The sequence below is a fragment of the Camelus ferus genome, chromosome 10 (assembly GCF_009834535.1).
Source record: "Camelus ferus isolate YT-003-E chromosome 10, BCGSAC_Cfer_1.0, whole genome shotgun sequence".
Lineage (NCBI taxonomy): Eukaryota > Metazoa > Chordata > Mammalia > Artiodactyla > Camelidae > Camelus > Camelus ferus.
The window spans coordinates 44,532,572-44,546,151 of NC_045705.1; the positions used below are offsets into that span (position 1 = coordinate 44,532,572).

Consider the following 13,580-nt stretch of genomic DNA (forward strand, 5'->3'; position numbering starts at 1 on the left):
TATCATATGATATGACTTATATGTGGAATCTGAAAAAAATGATACAAAGAAACTCATTTACAAAACATTTAGAAACAGACTCACAGATATAGAAAACAAACTATGGTTACCAAAGGGGAGGGAGGGGGAGGGATAAATTAGGAATTTGGGATTAGCAGATATAAACTACCATATATAAAATAGATAAACAACAAGGTCCTACTGTATAGCACAGGGAGCTATATTCAGTAGGTTATATATAACCTACAATGAAAAAGAACATATATGTATAACTGAATCACTATGCTGTACACCAGAAACTATCACAATATTGTAAATCAACATACTTCAATTAAAAAAAAATCAAATGGTGGTTTCAGGCAGCCAGATTTTGGAGTTATTTGCTATACAGCCATAGAAACTACAACACAGAGTTTACCCAGCAAGCAAGGTGGAGCCACAGAGAAATTATAAGCAGGTCGTAACGTAATCAGATTTCTGCTCTAGAGAGATTGTTCTCGTCTGGGTGGAGGGTGGATTTGTTGGACAAGTTCTGAGATCAGAGGCAGGGAAAGCAAGGAAGGGACGAAGGCAATCCTCTGGGGGAGAGACATGAGCAGTGTGACAGAGAGAACCACAGCAGGAGATTGTGAAGGCAGAATCCATCCACCTTGGTGACTGGTCTTCCAGGAACAAGGGAGCGGGAGTCTGAGATTCTTTCCGGGTTCTGGCTGGGAAGAAAGATGGATGCGGACATACTGGAAGAGGAACAGCTTTGAGGGGGAGAAGAGGAGTTAGATTTTCAATATGTTTATACAACTTCCAGGGTTTTCAGTGAAAACCCTGAGGCACAGCGGCTGTGCCTGCAGTCAGTCTGCCTGCGTTCCAGTCCCGACTCCCGGATTCATCGGCTCTGGGCGAGATACTGACGCCCTCCAAGCCCCTGCATCCTTGTCAGAAGAATGGGAAGAAGACCACAGAGATTCCGGGGAGGCCGACTGGAGACAATGTGTGTGAAGTGCTGCACGTGGTGCCGGGCATTTAGAAACGCTCCAGGCGGTAGCTGCTATTATCATCACCATCCTTATTATTAACTGGGAGGTAGACTTGGTCAGAGGCTGGCAGGTCCTCTGTATGCAAAAGGCCTGGCTGCAGGGCATCACATGAGAGCCGTTCCCAAGGGACCTCGCACACACCTCTGATGAACGAGCAGTGAGACCACTCAACCGTGAAGTCTGTGTCCACTTCTAAAACAGCTACGCCAGCCTGCAGAGGCGGCAGGGAAGCCAGCCCAACAGCCGTCCTCAGTCTTTGTCTTCCTCCCTCTCTCCCAGCTCAACGGCTGAGTGGTTTTAATTAACAGCTCCCACAGAGTAAGGTAAAAGTCACTCGATTAATAAAGCTCTCACTTGCCGTGCATGGTTCCAGGGGTCTCCGGGTGGCGCTGAGCTTCGTAATTGTGTGTTTTGTTTGGGTTCGCGGTGGGTGGGAGGCTACGCCGCTAGAATTTCCTGGGAGAAATGCAGGTATCACCCCGACAAAGGTGACTGAAATGCCCACTTTCATGAGATTTCACACCCGGAAGCCACACTGCAGTGAGGCGCTTTGGTAAATCAGCGTGCAACACGGCTCAGCTCAGAACCTTCCTGTCTCTGAGCATCTTGGTTTTCGTTTCCAAAACACACAGAACCAGTTTTGTCCCCATTCACTTTCTGCACAAGCACCTGGGGAATGCTGACATAAGTGTTTCTAATGCTACAGTAAAGACCTGTGACATTTAATTGAAATGAATTGTGAAATAATGCTTTCGAGGCAAACAAAAGTATCTGCCATTTGCCTCCGCCACAGCCAGCCTCCGTGGTCCTGGCACAAGCATTTGCCAAATATTTCTCCAAGTTCCTGTGCAACTCAGTCCTCGGAGCCTTACCCCTCTGAATACCACCTTCCTGCTCTCTTTATCGCTCTATTGCTCCCAAATACTGGCGATGGGGAAATCCAGGGTCTCCATATGTCCACAGATGGCCACTCCTCCTTGGTGGTCTTGCCTTGCATATAATCAGAGCTACAGTGAGAAACCACACTACAGAGTTCCTGGAGCACAGGCTCTGAATTCAGCCCTGCTGACCCCTTGGTTCTAGCAGTTACTACCTGCGTGACCTATTCGAGTAACTCAGCCTCTCTGAGCCTGGTCTCCTTGATCATAAAAAGAGGGTGAAAAACAGCCTTTATTGCAAAGAACTGATGTAAAGAGTGAGACGATATATGTAATGACCTCAACAGAGCACCTAGCACACAACAGAGATGCCAAAGCAGCTGAGTTGTTGTGTAAGACCACACCACTGCTGCAGGACACACAAAAAGACATGTGCCAGCAAGCACTGTTAGCGCCTTCTCTGTGGCCTTCTCCGTCTCAGCAGAACCAACACACTTATCCTGGCCTATGTTTCTGACAACTTGAGTTGACTTCACCCGGCAAACTTCACTGCTCAGGTATGTGAAATTTCTCATTTCAAAACAGATGCCTGGGCGATTCTAAGTACCAAGCTCTGGGCGTGGGGACAGGGACACTGACAATGCAGCAGAGAGAACCACAGACCCCTGTCTCCCACTTGTCCCCAGATCACAAAGTGCACGTGGGCTTGATTTATCTGAATCTTATTTCACTTTGGGCTCTCAAAAGTCATCAGCCCTCCAGGTGTCCACGCCAGGGTGTCTGTCTTACTCCAGAGCTATTTCAGGATTAAGAGAAAAGGTTAAAACCTTAATTTCTCAGGGAGATTTCTTATCAGGACCTGGGGATTCTGGAAGGGATGCAATGATTTTCCAAGGCATGCACTGACTCTTGATTTGTGGTCGTATCTTGGGCAGGATGCACTGAGCCTCAAGCCCTCACAGATGTTTCTACAGGCTGATGTGTTGTTCTTTGTCTCTGGACTGCAGGTAAACTGCCTTTTGCCCCCAGAGGACTCATTCTCACTGATGACACGGCAAGGCCTACTACGTGCAGACTGTGATGGCTTATTTTATGTGTCCACTCAGCTAGGATGGGAGATCCAGATACATGGGCAAACATGAGTCCAGATATTGCTGTGAAGGTACTTTTCAGAGGAGCTGAGCACTTAAATTGGTAGACGTTGAGTAAAGCAGATTATTCTCCAGAATTAGATGGGCCGCATCTAATCAGTTGAAGGCCAAATGAGGAAAAAGACTGATGTTCCCCAAGGAAGAGGAAATTCTGCCTCTAGGCTCTTTGGACTCAAGTTGCAACATCTACTTTTCCTCTGGAGAACAATATACAGATCAACTCTGACTCAGTTACCAGAGAACTGGTTATGATGCTCAAGCGTAAGAAATGACATGTTAATCCTCATAATAAATGTTCTAAGTAGGAAGAAAAGAGTAGGAAGCCAAACAGACGAAATAATTCCAAAAAGCCCAAAAGGAATGACCGCTCCACACCATTCTACACATGCCAGACACTTTAGAAACACCATCTCCTTTCTTCCTCACTATCCACCGAAGACATAGGATACCACTGCACAGCTGGGAAACAGACTCAGAAAAGGCAGCACATTCACCAAGGTCACACAGCTGGCAAGCAAGGAATATGAAGTCAGGTCTTCTGACTCTGAGTCTAAAGCTTCTTCCCTTATACTATATCTCCAGAGCAGCATGCTGAGAGGACCACGAGTTCCCGACCAAATTTAAGTTTCTTATCTTGATCTGAGTACAGGCACATATGGCCTATTTTTTTTTTTTTTTTGAGTCTTTCAACATGGGCTTATTGTCTCAGAGCCAAAATACTCCCAACCTCATCCAAATGTTTCTTTTCATCTTCACCTCAACTCGAACTTGGGGTCCTCTAACCTCGCCACCATAAATCTGTTGAGCCACTCTGTAGCTGCCGGCCCTCAACAAGTAACTAGGAAGGGAATTTTCAGTGATCTATCTGCACAAGATAAATGGAGACCGGGTTTTCTGGATGAGAGCTATGCAAAGGCTTCACAGCAAAACTAGGGGGACTTCAGGTCTACCTGGGGCACAGTTCTCTCCACTCAAGGTACACTTGCAAAGCGCTGAGAAGAGATGGAGACAGAGGAGCCTGCAGACTAGCACACACACCAGATAGTGGTCCTGAAGGAGGCAGAAAATAGCCAACTGCAGCAAAGCAACAAAGGCACCAGAATCACACTGAAATTCCAGCATGGGGGGAAGGAAGCAATAGAAGAGCATCCTTTCCATCTCTTCCCTGGGCTTTAAAACAATGAGGTTAACAGTAACCCTCTTGGGTCTTCATTTTTCTTACTCATAAAATGAAAATGCCCCACAGAGCCAGAGTTTCGGGGTTATGGATGGTACCTGGCTCACAGACGGTGTGATGCACATTAGCCCCTACTCCCCATCACCCCTCAGGGGCTCCGGAGGTGGAGCATGTTTTCCCTGGACTGCGTCAGCACCCTCTGGTGAGTGGGAGCTCCTGGGTCCCAGGTTTACTCTGATGAGGATTTAAAATGACCAAAAGTGAGGCCCCAGAAAGAAGAGTACCAAATAGTCATTACCAGTCATACTTCAGAGCAAAGCCTGGGACAGAGGAGACACTTGTTAAATGTTTGTTGACTTGAAATAATGAACACACAGAGTCTTCTCTGCAGTGCTGATTAGTGGACCCAAAGCGCAATCTCCCTTGGCTGAACACCTGGGGCCAAGCTGAGCCAGGCCCATAGCGCCTGTGTGTTCTGTTGACAACCTTACCGAAGAGGAGCCCTGTGAGGGGCAGGAAGTCTGTTCCAACAAGACAGCAGACAGTCTAGATGGCGTGAAGGAGAGGAAGGAGCGCCTTGCTAAGCGTGATTCAGCACAGCAGCTCCTCTGCATGGCGTGGTGGGCGCGGGATGGGGTGCTTCCGGGTGCTGTTTCCTACGTGAGCATCCCTAACGATCTCATCGCAAACCCCACTCACCCTAAGGAGATATCTCACAGGGGTTTGGGATGAGTAAGGGTGGAGGAGAGGGAGATACACTGAGTACTTTTATTCTGCACCAGGCACTGAACTAGGTATGAGATTACATCCCATCGCATAGAATCTTGGCAACATGCTCGTTATTATGAGGAGGGTCTGGAAGAGTCCAGCAGCACTTGGCACGTGTCAGCTCACTCAGTCGGGTCACTGCAACTCCAGGCATCATTCTCATTTGCAGAGGAGGAAAGCTGGCTTCCCAAAAGAAGAAAGTGAGAACAGAAAAACCTGCCCTCTTCTCGGACTCCTCCCCACCCCATTGTGCCTCTCAATGCAAACATTTATCACCACCTGCCTTGGGTTAGAACTAAGTGTGGCGCACAGGGTGGTCCCCACCACAGGGCCAAAGCTTCTCCAGGGCATGAAATGGAAGGCTCTGGGACTGGGGTTTTCCTAAAGCCCCAGAGAGCACATTCCAGAGGCTGCCACGTACTCTGCTTAAATATTCAGCTGGCCCTGGTCTGGGGGTGGCTTGGATGCCTGAGACAGTCTGAGGGCACTGGGTGGGTGCCAACAGGCAAGAGGGCAAGCTGGTAAAGATGGAGAGTGCTGAGGACCAAGGTCAACAATTCCCAGCCAGTGTCAGCTTGGGGCTTCCATGTCCCTTGTCCAAGTGGCCCCAGGTCCGGCAGAGTTTAATGTGAGAAGTCTAACCCCTGTGTGTCTGTTCCCAGGGCCTTACCTGGAGCTGGGACCCCCCTCTCTGGACTCCCAGAATTTCTGACCTGAGCCCCCCTACCTGTCTTGAATTTCCAAACCCATCCCAGGCACCGTTCTCATAAAAACATTCCTCATGCCCTTATGTCTTCATGCCCCTGCTCGGCCTGGCCACTTGTTCATCTTTCAGTGTCCAGCTCCCAGGCCCTGAAGGTGCTGCCACCGCTGCTGGTGGTGGACGCTATGGCAGTGCTGATGCTCTGTCCATGCACACCGGGCTCTGTGCCAAGTTCACAGGCATGAGCCCACTGAAGCCAGCTCGGGAACGTGCTCCAGGACCCAGGGCCACGGGTGGTGGAGCCGCCACGTTGGACTTCCCACGGCCCCCATCTCTCAGGAGGCTCTTGGTCTCCCCCTCACGTCCCCGCAGAGTGCACTGCTCCCACACCATCCCACGCTGACCTAAGTGCCCTCCTCCTTCTAGGAGCTCCCCCCATGCTGTTAGAACCATGGCGGCTCTGGGTCTGGTTCATTTCCCCTGGCCTCAGTGTCTTGAAGCACAGTCCCCAGTACACAAGAAACTCAATAAACACTTTCTTAATGGAATTTCACTGTCTTTTGCCTGGAGCCTCCCCAGAAGGCAGACCAAAGGAAGGGTTTCCAGTTTCCACCTCCAGGAGAGCCTGAATGCTAGAGGGTGTCTCTGAGGACTGGCATGCAAAGGGGCCACCTCAGAAGGGCCTGAGGTATGGTTTTCTTCTCCAAAGCACCCACTTTTGTCCCCAGCTCCCTTTCCTTCCCTGCAGGAGGCGGGTGGGTGGGGGAGATGGGAATGGATTCAAATCTCAAAGGGAGCTAGGAAATTCCCAAGAAGTCAGGGCCTAAGCCCAGTTTCCTGAGAAGACAAGACACCCCCATTTTTTCTCTCTTCCCCAGAAATTCCTAAGCCAACATTCACCATTAGTTATGAGTAACGGTCTGGGCTGCCCATGTCAAAGTTGGACCATACTTCATTTCTCCGTGGGGCTGTTCTCCAGTAAATCTTTTTGGAATCCTGCTCTCTGTCTGCTAAATCTATCGTCATCAATGGTGGCTAGAGCAGGCTTGGAAAGGCTGGAGAATTTCCCTGCTTTCAGCATGCTGTTAGCGCAATTGTTCTTTCTCCTCTGATAATAAAGCCGCCTGCTCGGCTGCTGATAAGGGCTGAGCCATTTCCCACACTCGGTCAATCCGGCGAGTCCGCGGTGTGTGGAAGAAGAAGACGTGTACACGGATGCTGCCCCGGCCATCAGGGACAGCTGATACTGGTAGCCAGAGCCATCCATCAGCCGAACCCGTGTCAGATGACATCACAGCCGTGCAGGGAAAGCCGTTGCTGGTCCTCCAACACTTGGGGAAGTTAATCCTGCCCTGAGCTCACTTACTCTACCCAGGGAGCCGCTTAGGAAAACAGGGGTCATTATGTTTGCCTGGGATATTTAACACCACGGAAAATACCAGACGGGCCAAAGTATTCCTGGTTTCTGTGAATGCATACACCGCTAAGACCTGTCAGTGAGGAAACCCAAGGGGAGCAGAGAGGAATGGAAAGACCTATAGACTGGGACCTGCCCCAGCCCCACACAAACTGGCTGGGCCTGCGGCTTCATGCTGGAGTGCCAGTGTGTTTTTCACACGTGTGTGTGTGTGTGTGTGTGTGTGTAGAGAAATGTAGTTCTTTAGGGCCAAGCAGTTTGCCCAAGGCCAAGATCTGTCTGTCTGCAGGACTGTCTCCAACTGTCCATGACATTTCAACCTTCCTACCATCCCTGAGACTCACCCAGTGGCTTACCGGAAACCTGGGATTCTCAAGCTTTCCAAGAGCCCCACCAGCCATGATCATTTCAGAGAAACTGACCCAGAGAAACAAGAGCCCATCTTTTTCAAATCCCAGAGATGCTGGCCACACCCGGCTGGAAACTGCCCTGACCCCGTGCCTTTCAGGATGGCCTCACCTAAAATCACTTCTCTTGGCTTCAGGCTCGTTTTGGCCACAAGGCGTATTTTGGCTTCCTTGCCTACCAGTCTGCCAGGAACAACAGCCCGTCAGGGTTACTGCAGGTCTGGTCCGGAAAGACCATGAGGAGTCTTCTCCAGATAAGAAAGAGCCTTTCACGCTATCAATGCCACCTTTTTGACTCAGGGGGTCGCCTGCTGTGTTCTACGCTGACTTGGTGAGAAACGCTTCCCTCATTTGTCCCCTGAAGGTCCCTGGAGGGAGGAAGAGGGACGGGGCACCTCGGCCCCAACCCCCACCCCTGCGGTGTGGGCTCTGGGACCTGAGCTGTCTCTGGTTCCTGTGCTGCCAGGGTCCAGCTCACTGGGACAGAGGTGGTCCAGGTCTGGAACAAGCAGACTGTACGAGACAGGGCCGAGGAGAGGAAGACCACACAGCTGGGGTGTCAAGTTCAAGGGGCTTCAATCTGAAGCCCCTCCTCATCCAGAGGTATGTAACTGCTTGCTTTGCTGACGGTCAGCTGTCTCATTTATTCAGTGAGTATTCACCAGCCACTGACTATGGAATAGGCCCTGCGCCAGCCAATGAAGATAGGGGAGCATCTGAGGCAGATCTAACTTTGATCTTTAAGAGCTGGAAACAGATATGGGCTCTGTCCCTTCCAGAATTAATTAATGCGCTGAAACAGTCGAAAAAAATATTTTGTATGGTGCCTTGTTTGATTTTATACACACATAGATATCTGCAATAATTCCAATGCAGTGCTATCAGGGCTATTACGGGAATGTCAAGTACCATGAGGGCCCAGAAGAAAGAATCACCACCTCTGCTTGGATAGAATCAGGGAAGGCTTCCTTGAGGAGGTGACCTGGCAGGCAAAGACAGGAAGGCCACCTAAGTGCAGGGTGTTGCACATGAGAATGATGTACCCTGTCAGGCTAAATGTTTATGCTTCCCCCACCCCCGGCCAATTTATATGTCGAAGTCGTAGTCACCGATGTGATGATATCTGGAGGTGGAGCTTCTGGGAGGTTACTGGGTTTGATGAGGTCATGAGGGTGGGCCCCGATAATGGGATTAGTGCCCTTAGAGGAAGACAAAGACACTCCACAGCTTCTCTCTGCTGTGGGAGGACACAGCAAGCCAGCAAGGGGGCCCTCACCAGAACCCGCCCATGCCGGCACCTGGATCACGGACCTCCAGCCTCCAGAGCTGTGAGAAACAACGTCCGTTGCGTACCCACCCAGTCTGTGGTATCGTGCTGTAGCAGCCTGAGGTGACTAAGACACACCCTGACGTGCTCACAGAACTACACGTAATTCAGCAGGGATGGTTCCTCACCTTCTGAGGGCTCAAGTCTCCCAGAAGGCACACATGGTAGCTCTGGATGGAGCAATCCGACACCTTAACAGGGAAGACTTCAGCCATCAAAAACCAGGCTCTGAAGACCAGCTTGCTCACAACCCCACTTTCTCCCCTACACTGCACTATGGGTCAGGCCACATTTAAAGTCAGCTTCCACAATCTCCACTTTCTCAGCCTTGAATAACACCATCTCTCAGTCTTACGCCAAATATGATGATTTTTTGAATTAAAAGCAAAGCTCAGAAGCACATCCTGTATTGGCCACTAGATGGAGCTATGCATTGTACCAAAAGGATATGAGAGACTAAATTGATTTCCTCCGAATGTTCTGCAAATAGAATCACTGACTTTCACAGCTGGTGGTGGCAAGTCACACAAGCCCAAGGTCCTGAGAGGGCAGGCCTGAAAGACAGACCACTCACAAAATATTTATTAAATTCCTACTTATGTTATTCTCTGGCATTGAGAAAAATAATGGGCCCCTCTGCCTTCTTGGTGCTCCATGTTTGGCGGAGAAGACAGACACACACACACAGTGCATGACATTTCCTGAGCATCCCAGATTCTGCCAGGTGCTCTTCAAGTTCTATCTCTAATTCCGAAATGTTAAAAACGGGTTCCAATTCATTTGGCAGGGCCAGGATGAAATCTCAAATCTGCTTGCCTCTTAAGACTGTACTCTTTCCTCAACGCCACCCAGTCCCTCTCAAATGCTTCCTATGCAAAGAGAAAGGTTCTCACCTAACCTAGGTGTGAACCAAGGGCACCAGAAACACACAAGACAGAGCTAACTCTGACTGAGGGAGTCCAGGAGGGCATCACAGAGGAGGTTTTTTTTTTTTTTTTTTTTTTTTAAGGATCAGTCAGATGGGCTAGAGGGGAAAGGAATTCCAGGGAGAAAGCAGCATGTCCTCTGGCACGGAGCTTTGCAAATGCAGGAAACAGCCTTTGGTAACAAATGGCAGCCAGTCCTAGGCAGTGGGGAGTGTGGGGTGGGTGAGGAGGGAGGTGGCCAGGGAGAAGGCAGGGAGGGCAGCTGAGGGAAAGACCATAAACAGCCTCCCTTGTTCAGTTAAAAAGTTGAGATCAGTTCCCACAGGCAATGGGAAGCCATCAAAGGCTCCTGGAGAAATTTCTGATGTTAAATTTAAATGGTTCTTTTTTTTTTCACCCGGAAGGGGAGGTAGAGTCATACTTTGGAACATTATACAATTCAGTGCCTCCTTTGAAAAGAAAAATAAAAATCTTTCCAAACATATGGACGCTAAGTCTTTCCCTTTAATTTTAGTCTATACCATATGGCACTCTGAATTTTTAGAAGATGAATAGACCGATTGACTTCACAGATTAAAACTTAGTCAGAGACATCTTCTTCTGTTACTTTTATTTCTTTTCCACTAACTACAGCTGAAGCCCAATTTATCAATCTAATAAAATGAAGTAGTGAGGTCAGTCAATTTCTTGTAAAGTACTTAGACATGCCTGGCACATACTAAATGCAATAGAAGGGTTTAATAAATACACATACACAGAGACCAAAGGCATGTGCCATTAGTTTCTTAGTTAAACTCCACGGAAATCAAGTGATGTCAGTCCCCGCTTAGAGAGAACTGAATGATACACACAGGTGCCTGTGCGCTCAGATCCAGTGGAGACAATGAACTGGAGACATCAAAAGACAGCTGCTCTACCAAGATGAGGTACAGTGTTATTTTTTAAATAAAGGCCATATGTCTTCAGAAACTAGAAATTTACTTCCCTATCAGCCTGGCTAAATAAACTCGCTGTAAAGTTTTACAAGAACTTTCCTCAAAGAGCCTCCATACTGATTTATATATTCCTCATACATCAAGGCTGTTTCCACTAAGCCAAGCAAACATCTGGATGAAAACAGCCATCATTTCATTGTTTCCAAGCGCCTGGATCTTTGAGATTGATAAGACATCCAGACCCAGTCTGAAACTGTGTGTCTTTATCAGATATCTGCCATCAATCAGACACAGCCTCAAAGAGAAATCTCATGGTAGAAGGTTAAAAACCCAATTAACTGTAGTGCTTCAAGGCTTTGGGAAGTTGAATGATGTGCTTAATGTCACGAGCTCACGAGGGACAGAGCAGGACTGAAGCTCATCTGCTGTCTTTTTCCCACTACACCAGTTGCCTCAGGATTTTGACTTACTGGGCAGCTTCTGAAGCACAGACTAAATGACTAGTCCTTCCATATCTACAACCTTGTCATGTTTAGAACAGGAAAAAGAACTGAGTACAAAGGACATTAAATGGCGTGTCCTGAACTCTGCATGTAAAGCCAAACCGATAACCTGGCATCAAAGCAGAAACTCGAGTGCATCTCCAATAGAGGGCAGTCATGTTTGAACAGCGCTGTACAACATCACAACCAGAAGGAGCACTAAATGCCATCTGGGCTGCCTCTCTTCATTGTGCAGGTAAATGTCTACATTAAAAGGGAGGGAGGGGAGTAGAACAGAGTTCTCCGATTTCAATAACTGGGTGGTTTGCTTACATTTTCTGCACTTTTATCTACACTTGCTCTAAGCGCTATCTCACGTGCTAAAAATGTAAGCTTCCCAAAGCAGAAGTGAAATGTAAACATTTGTGCTTTTTTTTTTTTTTAGCAGGGGCAAAGGCTCTGGTTTGAATAGCTGAAGAAACTAAGCATTTCCCCGCTAAGGTTCAGTTTAGGGTGTTTCAATGTCTCCACCTTGTGGAAACTGTCAGTACTACATCAACATAAATACATCTTCACGTATTGATCGAAAGATTGACCTGAAAAGAAAATGAACTCTTTCTTACAGGATACAAAAATCTCAAAATAATCCCAAAATATTTTGGTAGTATATTACAGTAGTAAAGTGATAATGGTAACCTTGAGGCCAGGCTGAATACCAAAGGTCTTCTAAATAATAATAGAAGATTAAATTACATGCAACTTTAGTAATAGGTATTCGTTACTACTTCCACACTCATGTAAAACTGGAGACACAAAATGATGCTCTCACTTAATTGGATCATTTGAATTATCAGGCCATTCACTTTCCTAGCCATCCGGAGAGCAGGAACTTGTCATATTATAAGGGTTTGGTGGCTCCTGTCTTCCAAGATTTCACTATGGCATGGTTCTAAAAGTCACAGGCAGGAAGCCAAAGCAACTCTCTGTAAGATTTTAATTAATTAAAAGAACACTTCCAGTCAGACAGGCAGAAATAAGCAAAAGTAAATCAATTTTGAAATAAAGGCAAGTAGTTGTGCTATTTCATCACAGCGCTACAATGTCGGGCAAGACGGGGCAGCATAGTGGTTAAAGCGAGACAGCTAGGAAGCCACTGGCCCTGGGCTCTGCCTCTTAACCACTTAACCTGGGCAAGTTATTTAGCCTTCCTGAACCTCAGTTTACTCGCCCATAAGATGGGGATGATGTTACCTCCCTCAAAGGACTATTGTGAGGGTGGGACAGATAATATATATATAGAAAGCGTCCAGCACAGTGCTTGGCACGCAGTGGGAGAACGAGCTATTATTACAATTATGAAAATACTGACTCACCCACGAGGTGCTTGCTCATGAAAATGAGTGGCATGGCCATTCTGCCTGATTTTTATGATCTGTAATTTTGCCTGCTAGAATGTCAGAGAAGGAAAGGATCTTGGAGAACTTCTGGGCAACCCAGATAAAGAGTGATGAAGAAGTAAGTCACAGGCAAGTGGAGTCAACAGATGCATTTCAGTTTACAAGGTGACCTGGAAGTGGGGCAGAAAAAGAAGCCAAGCCTATGGCCACACGCGGTCACAGGCCGGCTCGGACACCAGCTCATCACTCCCCTTGACTTCACCTGCTACAGAGAGGTTGGGCTTGTTCCTTCATTCCTTGAGCTACATGCTCGTTAATTCAGCAATGTTTGTAAGCTCTTCCACAGACAACACACTGGGGATTCAGTGGTGACCAAGCCAGATGCTGCCCCTGCTTCACAGCCCTTCTTGTTGCAAGGAGTGAGCAGGGAGACAGATCAAAACCCATCCTCAGGATAATTTGAAACAGTGATAAGCTTTCAAAAAGAGCATAAGATAGGGTGATGGAGAAGACTAGGCCTGGGGCAGGCTACAAAAACGACTTCAAGTTGAAGGAGCAAGGAGGACCTCTCCAAAGAGATGCCTGCTGAGCAGCCAGAAGGAACCGGGGAAACAGATCTGGGCAACAGAATGCAGACAGAGAAACAGTGCAAAGGCCCTGAGGCAGAAAAGAGTTTGATGAGACTGAGAAATAGAACAAACAGCTGCAGCAGCAGAAGCAAGGAGGGTGGAAGATGATGAGATCTAAGAGGCAGATAAAGGCCAGATCCTGTAGGGCCAGGCAGCCTAAAGTGCAAGGCACATTTAAAGGACTGACACAATATGGTTGGTTGCCCAGTGTCACTCTGGCTGCTGGTGGAGCCTTGCTGGAACTACCCAGCAAGTTACTGCCAAACCTGACTGCCGCCCAGGTTTTGTAATTCACCCCAGAAGGCTTCCCTCCACACACACATGCGCCGAGGTGGACATAAGGGGAGGA

General features: G+C 48.0%; 1 protein-coding gene across 1 annotated transcript in view; it reads right to left on the reverse strand.

Annotated features, from left to right (window-relative positions):
* The window catches only part of NAV2 (neuron navigator 2), a 365,374-nt gene that overhangs the window by 129,803 nt on the left and 221,991 nt on the right, over positions 1-13,580 (reverse strand).